The sequence below is a fragment of the Hippopotamus amphibius genome, chromosome 8, assembly GCF_030028045.1.
Source record: "Hippopotamus amphibius kiboko isolate mHipAmp2 chromosome 8, mHipAmp2.hap2, whole genome shotgun sequence".
Classification (NCBI taxonomy): Eukaryota; Metazoa; Chordata; class Mammalia; order Artiodactyla; family Hippopotamidae; genus Hippopotamus; species Hippopotamus amphibius.
In genome coordinates this window covers 83,787,167-83,801,965 of record NC_080193.1, presented here as the reverse complement: position 1 = coordinate 83,801,965, position 14,799 = coordinate 83,787,167, and the positions used below count along the sequence as shown (strand labels likewise).

General features: G+C 38.8%; 1 protein-coding gene across 1 annotated transcript in view; it reads right to left on the bottom strand.

The window, feature by feature from the left end:
- The window catches only part of SCG2 (secretogranin II), a 74,607-nt gene extending 63,101 nt beyond the window's left edge, over window positions 1-11,506 (bottom strand). Inside the window, exon 1 of the mRNA XM_057745901.1 lies at window positions 11,475-11,506. The gene's annotated coding sequence lies outside the window, so the exon portion shown is untranslated. The remainder of the gene's footprint in view (window positions 1-11,474) is intronic.
- Window positions 11,507-14,799: the final 3,293 nt, after the last annotated feature.

Here is a 14,799-nt window from a genome sequence, read left to right as displayed (position 1 = left end):
ACCTCCCCCCCACTCTGATCCACTCACTAGATCACAGTCAGAGGGATTTTAAATCACAACTACATCATGTGGCCACCATCGCATTACAACATAAACCCTTTTAACAGTTTTCAGTGGAGTAAATTGAAAACTTCTCACCATGCCCCAAAGCCCCTGTATGATCTGGCCATACACCTACCATCCCAGCTCTTCCTCTGGTTTACTATACTTACCTTAGGATGTCATAGAACCCTCCAGGCTCTTTCTTACATCAGTGTTTTTGCACTTCCTGGACTATATGATGAGAATGGCTACCTGCTCTTTGAAGAGCTTTCAGCATAAATGTACCCCTTCAGAAGGTACTTCCCTAAACACCATCTAAAGTACTTCCTCATGCTCAACAAGTTTTTTTTTTTTTTTTTTCCTACATAGCAACCTCTTCCTTAGCTTTTCCACAATTAGTAATTTTGTTCATTTGTATGTATTTTCTGGCTCCTCACAGGACTATAAGCTTCATGAGGGCAACAACCATGATTTCTTAGTACACAGTCAGTATTCTCAGGTCCAAGTACAGGGCCTGGAGCATAAGCACTCCATAAATATTTGATGAATAATTGAAAGAATGAATAAATGAACATTTGAAAAATTTGTAGGGCCCCACCTGATCTATACCTGAGATAAGCTTCCTTGCTACTTTTCAAAGTCAATAGGTGACTTTTCTTTTCCAAAGTTCCTTTTTCCCTAGAACTTTGCTCATTCCAGCTTTATGCAGAGCTTTGGTTTCAGTACTCAGCCTACACCCACTCAAGACACTGCTCTTCCAACTGTGTTCTTCTTTTGCAAAATTAGTTTGGCTATTCAGAACTTTTTGTGGTTTCATATGAATTTTAGGATGGTTTTTTCAACTTTAATGGTAAAAGATACCACTGGAATTTTGATAGGGATTGCGTTGAATCTGTAGAATAATTAAAACAGTATGGTGGGGGCATAAAGATAGACATATAAGCTAATAGGATAGAACAGAAGAGAGAGCCCAGAAATAAATCCACATATTTACAGTCAACTAATCTTCAACAAGGGTGGCAAGAATGTGGATGATGGTCTTTTCAACAAATGGAGTCAGGAAAATTGGATATTCAGATGCTTTTGGCCCCTCATCTTATACCACATACCAAAATGAACTCAAAATGAATTAAAGTTTTACACTTAAGCCCTGAAACTATAAAATTCCTAGGGAAAAACATAGAAGGAAAGCTCCTTGACATTGATCTTGGCAATGATCATCGCATATAATCCCCAAAGCAGAAGCAACTAAAGCAAAAAAAAAAAAAACAGTGGGATTACATTAAACTTAAAAACTTCTGCATGGCAAAGGAAACAATTAACAGAGTACAAAGTCAACCTACAGAATGGGAGAAATATTTGCAAACGATGTATCTGATAAGGGGTTAATATTTGAACCATATAAGAAACTTCTACAACTCGATAGTAAAAAGAAAAAGCTAGTAACTTAGTTTATACATGGGCAAAGAACCTTTCTCCAAAGAAGACATATAGGCAAAGGTGATCAACATCACTAATTATCGGGGAAATGCACATCAAAACCACAATAACACCTAACACCTGTTGGGATGGCTATTAATAACAACAACAACAAAAAGATGTGTTGTTGAGGATATGAAGGAATTAGGATACATGCACACAGTTAGTGGGAAGGATACGTGCACACAGTTAGTGGGAATGTAGAATGGTGCAGCTGCTATGGAAAACAATATGGAAACTCCTCAAAAAATTAAAAATAGAACTACCATATGACCCAGCAATCCTGCATCTGGATATATATCCAAAATAATTACAATCAGAATCTGGAAGAGGTATGTGCACCCTCACATTCATTGCAGCATTATTCACAATAGCAAAGATATAGAAACAACCTAAGTGTCTAACAATAGATGGATGAGTAAAGAAAATGTGGTATATACATATAGTGGAATATGAGTAAGCCTTGAAAAGAAGGAAATCCTGCCATTTGCAACATCATGTATGAACCTGAAGAACATTACACTAAGCAAAATAAGCCAGTCACAGGAGGATAAATACCTGCATGTTTCCATGTATATGAGGAATCTAAAATAGTCAAACCTATACAAGCAGAAAGTGGAATGGTGGTTGCCAGGGGCTGGAGGCAAGGAAAAATAGAGAGTTGTTTTCAATGGGTATAAAGTTCCAGTTTTACAAGATGAGTGGTTCTGGGGATCTGCTATACAACATAGTACCTGCAGTTAACAATAGTGTATTGTGCATTTTAAAAGATTGTTAACAGGGTGAATCTCATGTTGCGTTCTTATCACACACACACACACACAAAGGGTGCACATGAGAAACTTTTGAAGGTGATGGACATGTTTATTACCTTGATTGTGGTGATGGTTTCGTGGGTACGTGCGTATATTCAAACTCATCAAATTGTGTACGTTAAATATGTGCAGTTTTTATATATATCTCATGAAAACCTTCTAAAAATATAAGCTGGAAAATGGAATTAAAGGTAATTGTAGAAAGAAAAAGACACTGTCCTCTGTCCTTGCATAGCCCATGCCATGACCAGGTCTAGTAATACCCAAAAGGTGGGTCCTAAGATGTGGCTACAATTCTAGCACATGTACATTTTATGTGTCAACTTGGCAAGGCCACAGTGCCCAGGTATTTGTTGAAACACTAGTCCAGATGTTGCTGTAAAGGTATTTTTTGGATGAGATTAGCATTTAAATCAGCGGACTTTGAGTAAAGCAGATGACCCTCCATAATGTGGTTGGGCCTCATCCAATCAGTGGAAGGCCTTAAGGAAAAGACTGACTCCCTGAGGAAGAGGTAATTCTGTCAGTAGACTGCTTTATAACTCGAGTTGCAACATCAACTCTTCTCTGGGTCTCAGCCCGCCAGCCTACCGTGCAGATTTTATGCTTGCCAGCCTCCACAAATGCACATACAAGTTTCATTAAAAAAAAAAAAAAACTCACACATACACATACATCCTATCGGTTCTGTTTCTCTGGAGAACCCTGCCTAATAAAGTCATAATAAACAAAGAAAGAAGAAAATGATGTCTATTTTTTAACCCAAAAACTCTAGATGTTTACAGAAGTTTCTATATTAGCCTAGCATTTTTTTTAAAGAGGCATCCAAATGATTCTTAATATTTTTAAAGAGAATTAATTTTATCCACAAAACAAGGGCATTGTGGCTTATTTCCCTTCTCTTATTAAAAAGCTATAATATGAAAGTTAAAATTTATGAGTAATAATAATTTGCACTGAAGAAAAACTTCTTGAGGTAACATCTACAAAAAGAAACAAACTGAACTTAATCAGCCAGGATTACACATCACATTTAATTATCAGAGGAGGATGTTTAGATGGAGCACTTCCAGCTTTATATGTGAAGGGACATGCTGCTTTAATCTCTAATTAATTCCAAAACTGTCATTTCAAAAGACCAATCAGCCATTCTGCCACAGAATTTTCAGATTTGATTGTCAATAAGCAACAGTTCAGAGTTTCCTAATAAAGAGCAAAATAGAAGAGCTTTTTATGGAGATCTACTAGGATTTAAATAATTACAGTTGTTAGGAGATTGCTATTTGATTAGCATCCATAGGTTCTGCCTCTGAATCCTAATAAAGGCAAGGTTCGCTGTCAATTTCAAAGTTTATACATTTGTCCCCATAGGCCACTAGGTACTATTCTGAGTGTACGTGGGCACCTACATACATACACACGCATAAAATGTCATATGTAATACTAGTAGTAATTATATTGATAGGAATCACAAACACACAGTGAGTGTTTTCTAAGTGGCAGTCACTGCATTAAGTATTTGCACAGTAGTTGTCTCATTTAAAGCCGACTACAACCCGGCAGGGGAGCTACTTTTGTCATTCTCAGCTTCTAGGTGAGCAATCGAAGGCTTCCAAGGATTAAAAAATGTCAGTGGTGAAAACTGACAGAGATGTGGCCCACATCTCAGCCTAGGAGCTCACTCCCTAAGCTTCAGGCTTCTCTGTGTAGAAAGGGAAGAATAATAGTTACAGTCATAATAATAATAATGGCAGCTGCTGCATACAAAGTGCTCATGGGTTTTAAAGCACTGTTTCATAGGTTCTGGATATTTTATTGGCTTAATCCTCAGTACTATAACCCCCATTTTATAGATAAGGAATTACGGTTAAAAGAGGGAAATAACTTGCCCAATATCACACAGCAAATAAATAGTGAAGTTGGGGTTCAAACCCAAGTACCCAGCTCCAGCATTAGCCCCCTTATCCACTATTATACTACAGTGATTCTTGAAAGAAACAAAAGATTTACAGAGATTCTGCAAGATCAAAACTATTTAAATAACTCTACTGTTATTTGTCCTTGCTCTCATTCTCTTATGAATGTTCAGCTAGCGTTTTCCAGAGGCTACATGATGTGTGATATTACCACGAACTGAATGTAGAAAAGAATGTGAGAATCCTGCAGTCATCTATTAAGGTAGTTGTTAAAGAGACATTGCAAAAAAATGAGAAAGAGGGCCACTCTTTGGGAAAATACAGCTATTTTCACTTGAAAAAATAATGTTTACGTTGGCAAATAATAGGTTTATTATTGTTCTTCCTTCTTTAAAAAAAAATTATAAATCAATGTCTCTTTCTCTCTACCTCATTATTTTATGTATTTTATTTTATATTAATTTTTCATATTTTATTATATATCATGTTATTTATATTATATATATAATGACTAGATTATCAATACAAAAAACAGGAGTTCTAGCAATCATTTAATTATTTTGGTGGTATAAACTTCTAAAGAAAATTAAATCATGTAAATCAAGCTGTGTCTGAGGAAGTGACTTACTGTGCTTCTGAAATATTAAACCAGTGATTGAAGAGACTCCTCTTCACTTAGGGAAAGAATTAGGGAAGTTGTGGGTGTAAACTGCTTTTGATTTCCCACACGATGGATTATGTATGTCTCGTCTCGCTAATATAAGAAAATATCGAAAAGTCAGAAAGCAGTGATTTTGCTAACAAGTCTTAGCTAAAAGGGCAAAGCTAAATTGCTGGGCAGGTTATGTCCACTTATCTGAAGTCCCACTCCATTCATTACAGTCACCAAGTAAAGGGGTGACTTTGGGATGAAAAAGTCTCATTTCCCAAATATTTTCTTTATTAAACTGTTTGCTCTGCTGTACACAGACATGTATTATCTTTTTTAAATTCAGAGGAAGAGCTGGGGTTGTGCATATTAGGTCACAATGAGTCAACACTGCTGGAAAAGCAAAATTAGAGTTTTGGGGATATTAAATTAATAAATAAATAAATAAATAAATAAATAAATAAATAAATAAATAAAAATTTGTAACCTTTGCTTTGATGAAGGAGAATTAGGGTAAGAGTAGATAGACTCTAGCTAACCCAACCCTCACAGGTGAACATTCCAAGATTTAAAAGGGTGACACTGTCACCTCTTTGGGGGTCATTAGCTTACAGGTAGGTGGTGTGCTATGGATGAGAACTAAATTGCTCCCATAAAAATGACCCAGATATTAGATTAAAGCACAGATTCCTGGAGTTCACCAGGGAATCTACACATTTTAAAAGTGTCCCAGCTTTTGAAAATTAATGGAGAGTTAATTTGGAAACAGTGACTTACGAAGCAAAAATGTCACAATCAAATCAACTTTTGGTAAACTAATCTGTAACCATCTAATGACATTTCAGCAAAAAAAAATCAAAGTATGTAATTTTTACTTTTAAGCAATCTTGCAACAGTGCTGAAACAGTCATATTCAAAATAGGAAAGATTTAAATAATCCATGAAATATTTTTGTCTTTGATCACCAATTCAACATTTTTTTTAGTCGCCTATCCTACCTAATTGAGCAGTTAGTTTTGAGTTATACACACACCATTTCCATCTCAATTTCAAATAACATAAAATTGAGGGACAGAAGTAAACTGAGACTATGGACTCCGTAATGAAATATAAAGGTTAACACTATTCATTACTGAACTAATTAGCCTAATTGCCTTCTCAGAAATCTCGATTTGAATATACTGTAAACAGTGACAGTTTATTCCCACATGACTAATGCTACAGTTGGAGTTTAATCAGCAATTCCATGATGCTCTCAAATTCAACCTTCAAGTTCAGGCAATCTTTCTGGGCAAGAGCATTAACAAAGTTACAGATTGTAATCGTGTCCTCCCCGAGAGTTTTTCAGCTTTCAGTGACAACATGGCCTAGTGCCAATAGTACTGGGATAATTGAAGACCTAGGTCAGTGATTTCCACGGTGCCCTTCTTTTTCACCAGAATGGGAATCACCCAGGAACCACCAGGGGCAGCTTTGAAATCTGCATTTCTACAAACTACACAAAGTAATTCTGATGTGAGAACACTGCTCAAGATTCTGTTTTCAACTTTGTCATTAAATGTATAGGCTGGCATCGACAAAGTACAGAATCTCTCATGTCTTGGTTTGCCAATCTATGCATCAGAATAATGACATTTGAATCTTCCTTTCTCCTAGGAATACTGGAGAGAGAACATGAGTGAATTACATTTAAAAATTAAAACTGAGGATTATGTTTAAAAGAGTGGCATAACCGGTTTAGCATTAGAAAAATCTGGATCCAAAACCCAGTCTACTGTTTACTCACTGAAACTTGCATCTCAATTTCATATCTGCAAAAAGAAGATAAGAATTATAGCGATTATGAGATTAAAGAAGGTATGAAAAGTGCTAGTCTCATTATTGCCACATTGTGGATACTACAAAAAAAAAAGTAGATTTTACTAAGGAGGAGAAGAGCTACAAATCTGGTGAGTTTTTGCCAAGTAAGAATGAGAAATAAAATTATGTTGTCATAACCAATATTGGGGGAATGTTTCTTATCCACTGCATATAAGTAGGCCCTCCTGATTGATACAGGAGTCAATTGATGGTAGAGTGTTTTGCTTTTAAATAAAAAGAACTACTAGTTAGGTACAGCTTTCTTTGTGAACTTTTTGGGTGTTATGGATATAAAACTCTTTAAGCAATGAATCACCTGCAATATGCTGATCCTCTGCTTATAAATATCACTTGTAGAGGCAAACACAGAGAGCTCCTGGCAGGAACACACCTCTTGCCAGATGTTCAGTTTCACGTTTAACCAGATGTCCAGCTGTTTTTATTTCCCAACTACAATTCCTTCCTCATGAGGATGCGATCTCGCAAGCCTCTCTCAGTGGAGAGTTTGACCGCTACCTCGGGATCCCAGACTCTCTAGAGAGGATTCTGTTTGCCCAAATGCGTCAGTGCTTCTGCTGCATGAGACACCAACAGCCCACTCCCCGCTTGCTTATCTCCGGCAGCTCGCAACTGCTCCTCTCTGAGGCCCAGAGGATCCCTTGAGTCTTGCCAATGTCTGTCCCGGTCCAGGCGCTTGCATGGAAAGATGCCGCCTAACATGTGCCAGGAGAGAAAAGTAATGATACTTCACTCCACCAGGAGTGAAGTAGAAAGCCTATTATTGTTAAGATCAACATCGCTTAAGAAAACAGAGCAGAGGGGTTAAAACAACACAGAATTTGGAGTCAATAAACAGGGATTTGAAACCTCAGCTCCTCCAGTCCTACCAGTAATATACCTAACATTTACTTAGCACTCTCTAATCACATTACATGCTTCATCTCATTTAGCCTTCACAGTAACACGTGAGATGGATTCTACTGTATCATTACCCTGGTTTTCGAGATTGGGGAACTGAGGAAAAATGAGGTGTGCTACAAACAAAAATGTTGCTTTCAGTGCATCGAACAGTTCCTCTTTTTAAAACTCCTATGATGGTCAATTCTTCTGTACATCTGCCAACTATATTCAGGGAGACAGGGCTCTGAAATGTCTGTGTAATTAATTTCTGGTACAATCGAGGGACAGTGGGTCTGTCCCTCGGAACAGAAATACCTCCTGCCAAGCAGAGCAGTGACATTTACTAAAGGTGACATGTAAGACAGCAGCGTGTGAGTATTAGATAGAATTGGGCAGAACTGGACAGAAATAAGGCTATATCATTTACAGGCTAAAGTTAGTTGGTCACTTTCTTCACACTGGGTTAAATGAGCATTTGCTCAGATATTTTCCTCCAAAAGTGTTCCATGTAGATGAAAATAACTTAAATAGCTCTAGATGTCTTACACTACCCACTTGAAACATTTAGCAGCTCAATACCCAAAGAAAAAGGTCCATAACCCTTAATAAGGAATCGCAGGTCTTCACAATCTTCCCCCAAACACAGCCTTCAGCCACTCTTTGTCTTCCCCCCAAGTGTATATGCTGACCCTAGGTCAGGGGTCCCCAACCCCTGGGCCACGGACCACTCCCAGCCTGCAGCCTGTTAGGAACCAGGCCACACAGCAGGAGGTCAGCGGCAGGGGAGCAAGGAAGCTTCATCTGCTGCTCCCCGTGGCTCACATTGCTGCCTGAACCCCTTCCCCACCAACCCCTATCTGGGGAAAAATTGTCTTCCACAAAACCGGTCCCTCGTGCCAAAAAGTTGGAGACCGCGGCCCTGTATCACAGGACCTTGTACCTCTGTTACCAGAGCATGCCTTTCCCTCCATGTCTTTGTCCATGCTGTTCCCTCTACCAAGTACACCTTTTTCCTAACCATCGTCTGTCAATACAATATCCATGTGTATGAGTGTGCTAGGACTGCTATAACAAAGTGTCACACACTGCGTGGTTAAAAAACCAGAAATTTATTGTCTCACGATTCTGGAAGCTAGAAGTCTAAGATCAAAGTGTTGGCAGGGTTGGCTCCTCCTGAGGACTCTGCGGGAGAATCTGGTCCCTGCCTCTCCCCAGGTGCTGGTGGTTTTCTGGCCATTTTTGGCACATCTTGCCTTGTAGATGAATCATGCCAATCCCTGCCTCCACGTTCCAGTGGCACTTTTTGGGTGTGTCTGTGTTCAGATCTCCCCTTTTTATCAGGACACCAATCAAAGTGGTTTCGGGACCCGCCCTACTCTAGTTTGACTTCATCTTAACTAATTACATCTATAACCACACCTATTTCCAAATAAGTTCACATTCTCAGGTACCAAGGCTGAGGATTTTAACAGAGGAATTTTGGGGAATGAATACAATTCAACCCATAATACAACGGCTCAATTCTGACATCAAAAACTACCGCTTCATTTAAAAATGCTCCCCCCCCAAAAAAAAGTCCCCAAATTGCAAGGCAAGATGTAAGTTCCTCGCCTATGAATTTACAACAGTGACTCACACTGAACGACCTTCAAATATCTTGTGGTACATCATACACTTCTGTGTTTCCTAGTTGTTTGCCGTGTATGTTTTTCTCCTGAAGGTAGGATTTATGTCATGTTGATCTTCACATTCTCTTCATGGATAATACCTTAACATGGTGCCTCATGCATGTTTGCAGTTAGAATTTTAATCTCCTCCTCATTCTCATGTAGTTACTTTTTCGTTCCTTGTTTTTCTACCAAGAAGCCACACCCCAGAGCATGTTCATTCCCTGGCAACATACATCACCATGGAGCTGAGCTGGTGACATGCATGAAGTAACCACATTCCTTAACATTTTAGCTGATGTTTTTTAGAAGCTTTACATAACAGCACAGACATTTCTCACAAGTAAGCCACTTGGTCCAGAATACTAGGCTAACACCTTACACAGGTAATTAAACACATATGTTTAAATTCTTGCTCTACTAGCAGAATGCCACTAGACTTATTGTAAAGAATTTGAAATTGTCATATTTAATCTTTTAAACCTGAAGCCTCTTTAGATTCCAAGGAGCCAGTGCTGTGTGGCTTTTTCTAGTCTACACTAGTAGCATCTCAGATAACTAGGGAGTTTATCTCTACAGGTAAGGATTTCAGAGGATTCCAGAGACGACTACTTCTAACATTATTTCCTTTCCCTGAAAAAAAACAGACATTTAATCACAGCATCTACATAAATATTAATAAGTTTATGCTCATGGACAAATTACAGAAAATGATATAACACCTTAAAAGCAGCATTTAAATGCCTGCACCTAAAACTAGTATTTAAAGACAAGAAAGACTGAGCTATTTGAGATGCCTCACCTTTTTACTCTTTATTTCTTGCATATCAGTTGCTATTTACCTTATCTAAGGTTGCCAGCCTATTTTACTCTCTCTTCTCTACCCACCCCTTTCAAAGGTTTCCAAGAGCTAGCATAGAGAGGTCAGGATGTCTTTCTGCCACCCCAGCTTTCCCTGGCTTCACTCTTTGTACAAGAAGCTTGTTAGCCAGAATCTTTAATACATGTCAGTGAGTCTCATCTCTGACTGCATATTAAAATCACCTTGGGAGATGTAAATGATTCTGATCTCTCAAACCCAGATTTTCTGATTTAATTAGTTGGGAAAAGGGCCCATGCACAAGCATTGCTTTGATATTTTTGAAAAGCTTCCCAATGATTCTAACATTCAGCCAGTTTAAGAACCACTGAGCTAACTTCAGCCTGCTTCTCAAAACCATTTTTTTCTGAATGTGTGATCCACAGACTTCCTTCATCAGAGTCATCTGAGAAGATTATTAAATGGTAAATCTTCGGGTCTTATCCCAAAGCTACTGAATCAGAATCCGTGGGACTGAGGCCCAGATATCTGCTTTCAACCAGTTTTAAATGATTCAGAAAACTTGAAAATGACTTTTCTAAAACAGTGCTTTCCCAGTTTCTTTTGCTGGGACTCGTTTTTGGTCACTTTTTGTCATGCAAGGGGCAAAGCCTGCGACATGCCATGACACACACTGTTGCCTGGCTCACACAGCAGCCAATTCTAACCTGGTTGTCCCGCTTGCCTTCCAATATAGACGCCAGAAAAGCTGAATATTCACTTTTGTAGGCTTTCTCAGCTGCTAGCAATACGATGTCACCATGACCCAATTTGGCAAATAACTCACAAGGGGAGGGCTGCTAGTGGGACTGGGAAACTCTTGCTTCTTTATAAGTAGGACTTGTGCAAGCTACATGCTCCTGGCTTCACCTCTTCCCTGTTCTTTCTGCACCTTTGAAACTGGATGTGATGCCATCTCGTGACCATGGGGCAGCCAGAGTAAAGACAAAAGACCAGCACACTACGGTGGGTGAAGTAAAACGATGGAAAGGCCCTGGCTTGTTGATAGCATTAAGAAGCCCACAAATGCTTTCAGCATTCCTAACTGTTGAAGCACTTTCCTCCATAACCCATTCTATAGAAGAACCATATTCAAGAGGCATGATGCATGAAAAGTCTCAATTTTTATTCCTTGTCAAACATGTACTATTATCCAAGAATTAGTCTACAAAACCTAATATATAAACTCTTGTACCCCAGCCTCCACCTCCACTTCCACCCTGTCTAATCTGGGAGGTCTTTCATTCCTTTGTCCCCACCCCCCAACCCAAAAAAGAACTGTCTTACCCAAGTCATCCTGCTTCACCTTGAGGTTCTTTGAGTCCTTCCTTCCTCTTTGCAATGCTCTGTCCTCTCTCTGAGGACAGTGTACCTTCACAGGTTATTTCCTTTCTCTTCTAAGAGGATGGGAGGAGCAGAAAGAATTCAAACAAGGAACAAGAAGTGGGAAAGCTGTGGACCCTTCGTATTAATGATTTTTAACCCCTCACACAAAAACCTAAAATGTAAAAATACATAGAAGTTTTAAGACTGAAGGCAAAAAGCAGAGGGTAGTAGGCCTCTGCCCACATTCATCCATAAAACTCCAGGGACCCATTCTCAACCCAAGCTGCCCTTCTGGTTAACAACTGGAGTTTTTCAAATAACAGAAGCCAGACTCTGCCCCTGGAGATTCAGATTCAGTAGATCTGCGTGAGACTCAGACATCTATTTTTTTTTTTTTTGTGGGGGGGGGTACACCAAGTTCAATCATCTGTTTTTATACACATATCCCCGTATTCCCTCCCTTCCTTGACTCCCCCCTCCCTCGAGTCCCTCCCACCCTCCCCGCCCCAGTCCTCTAAGGCATCTTCCATCCTCGAGTTGAACTCCCTTTGTTATACAACAACTTCCCACTGACTATCTATTTTACAGTCAGACATCTATTTTTGAAGTTTCACAGATATGTGATGAGATCCAAGACTGATAATCCCTGACCAGAGAGGGCAGCTTGAAAAACAACTCTCATTGTGAACAGCAACTCTCGGTGAAACAAGGAAATCTTGTACCTTCCTCTACTCTAGTCCACATTTAAAGTAATTCAAAAAATGACCAAGGCAGTTACCCAGTTCTCTGGTCACTGAGATTTCATTTCACCCAATGAGAAAGAACTTGCGACTTCACAAAAATGTGGATTCCTTCCTTGATTCCCCAGAATCTTCCTATCTAACATAAATGCTTCAGCACAAAGCAAGAATGGCCTAGTCATCTAGCATTTCTATATCAAGTCATGTTATTTTATCCACAGATTGTTTGATGGGTGACTCTGACTGACAGTTAAAATGAATTTCTGCAATGAACTAGGAAATGAAACCCTTTACATTCATACATTTTCAGAACAACTAACAAACATATAGCCACTATAATCATGCATAGCAGTTCAGATCTGACCACATTTTGACCACATTTTTACCTAGCATTCTAGGCTTATCTGTGGGGAAAAAAGAGGGAGAGAGACAGTTGAATATCTTAGTCTATTTCTAATTATGAAATTTAATTATAATAATGAGAATCCTTTGCCTTTTGAAACTATGCTTGGAATCTCTAAATGCAGGATGAAATAATTGGTGAATACCAACATGATGGGATGTATCAAATGAAATGTACTTTTTAAAGGATTTGATAGGATTCAGTAGAATTTAATGATAAATTCACAGGCCTAACATTATATCATTGCACATTCCAGATATGTCATTGCTTGCTAAAGCTTTCCAATGTTTCTTTTTTCTTAGGTTCCCAATCCCTAAAATAAAGGTGAACATCCATCACGGCTGTCCCTCTCAACAGTACTTTGACACTAAATACATTTGAGAGTGTAGTATGTTTTCAAAAATTACTAAATGCAGAGTTTAATTTCCATAGCTAAAAGATGTTTGTCATTAGTACAAGTTATTAGCTCATCTGTTTTAGTGAAATGATTCTCCTTAGAAACTGATTTTCCTTCATTAAACATGCTGAACCCAAATGAAATTGAGGCGTTGTAATTCCCAGGAGAAGGAAAGATCAATTGAATTGATACTGTGCCACAAAGCTGTCCTTTTCATTTCTTTCTTGTGAATCATATGAACTTCAGGGAGATCTCACACCCATGCTTTTCATTAAGGAACAGGTAATGCATTTAGTTTTCTTTTTATGACTCAGTCTAGAGAACACTATGATCTGGCCCCTGGGGTTTCGAAATAAGCAAACTACTTTCTCATCAATATTGAGATAATCTCAGAGAAGCTGGGAGATAGGTTTTACTCAGCATAGGAAAAAAAACAGTGCATTTTACAGAGACAAAAAAAAATATCTACAGCGTGGTGTTAGGAGTTGTCTTCCAAGGTGTACAGCACTTTACTCACCTGGGCTGGTAGGCCAGGGGAGTCATTCTTTCTGATGCAGCAGCTTCCGGGGTCAACTCTGAGAGGGAGGCCAAGGATTGTGTTACCACCCGCGCTGACAGTACTGATTCCCACTAGTCTTCTGATAAAGGCAGTAAATCACCTCTATGTTGTGTACCCACATTGTCTTTAAGGCACAGTTAGACTCTAAGTACAAGGGGAGCAATACTTGGGACTGGGTGGGGGCGAGGGGCAGGGATCTGTGTCCTCACTGGTGGGGCAACACATGTGCAGCCCTCCATCCCCATAATCAACTACACACCTTCTATCCCCAGTCTACCTTTTTCTAACATGTTCTCAGCATAGCCTTCCCTGTTGAGTTAACACATTACTCTCTTTTTATAGCTTTATTGAGATATAGTTGACATACAAAAACTGCATCTATTTAATGTATACAATTTGATGAGTTTGGACATATGCATATACCTGTGAGACCATCACTACCTTCAAGGTAATAAACGTACCCATCACCTTCAAAAGTTTCCTCCTGCCCCCTTGTGTGTTTTTTTCCCTTTGTTATCATTGTGTGTGTGTGTGTGTGTGTGTGTGTTAAGAACACTTAACCTGAGATCGACCCTCTTAACAGAATTTTTCAGTATACTATACAGTATTAATAACTTTAGGCAACATATTACTATAAAAAGTTGTCGAAAACGAGCTACGTTTGCAAAATGTGCTCAAGGAGAAAGACTGTTTATCCTGACCTTCCCCTAGCAGTGCTTCTGACTGTCATTAACAGATTTTAAATGGTCACTAAATAATGTCATCACTGTCCTAAAGAAGGAGAAACTATAGGATGTATTCCTTAAAATGACTTTGTATGGACTCTGGGAACAAACTAAGATATCAACTATATGGACCCAAAGTCTTATCCTTTCCCAGAGATTATTTCTTACTCCAAATAACGTTCATTCAGATTAAGAAGGCAGGGTTTTTTGTTCATTACAAACAAGTACAAATACTGTTAAAAAAAAATGTCCCAATCTATTCTTAGCACCTTTTGAAGTCTCTCAGTTCCATAAAATCTAGCACACATTGTTTCTACTCTTTCCTGGTCGCTCAACCGAATTTTCTCTAAGGTTTCCTTCTCTCTGACATGGGAAATGGAGATTGACTCGTACACACACTTATCAAGCTAACGTCTTTACTATCTTGATTACAATATGAGAATGAATTCAAGTCATCTACCT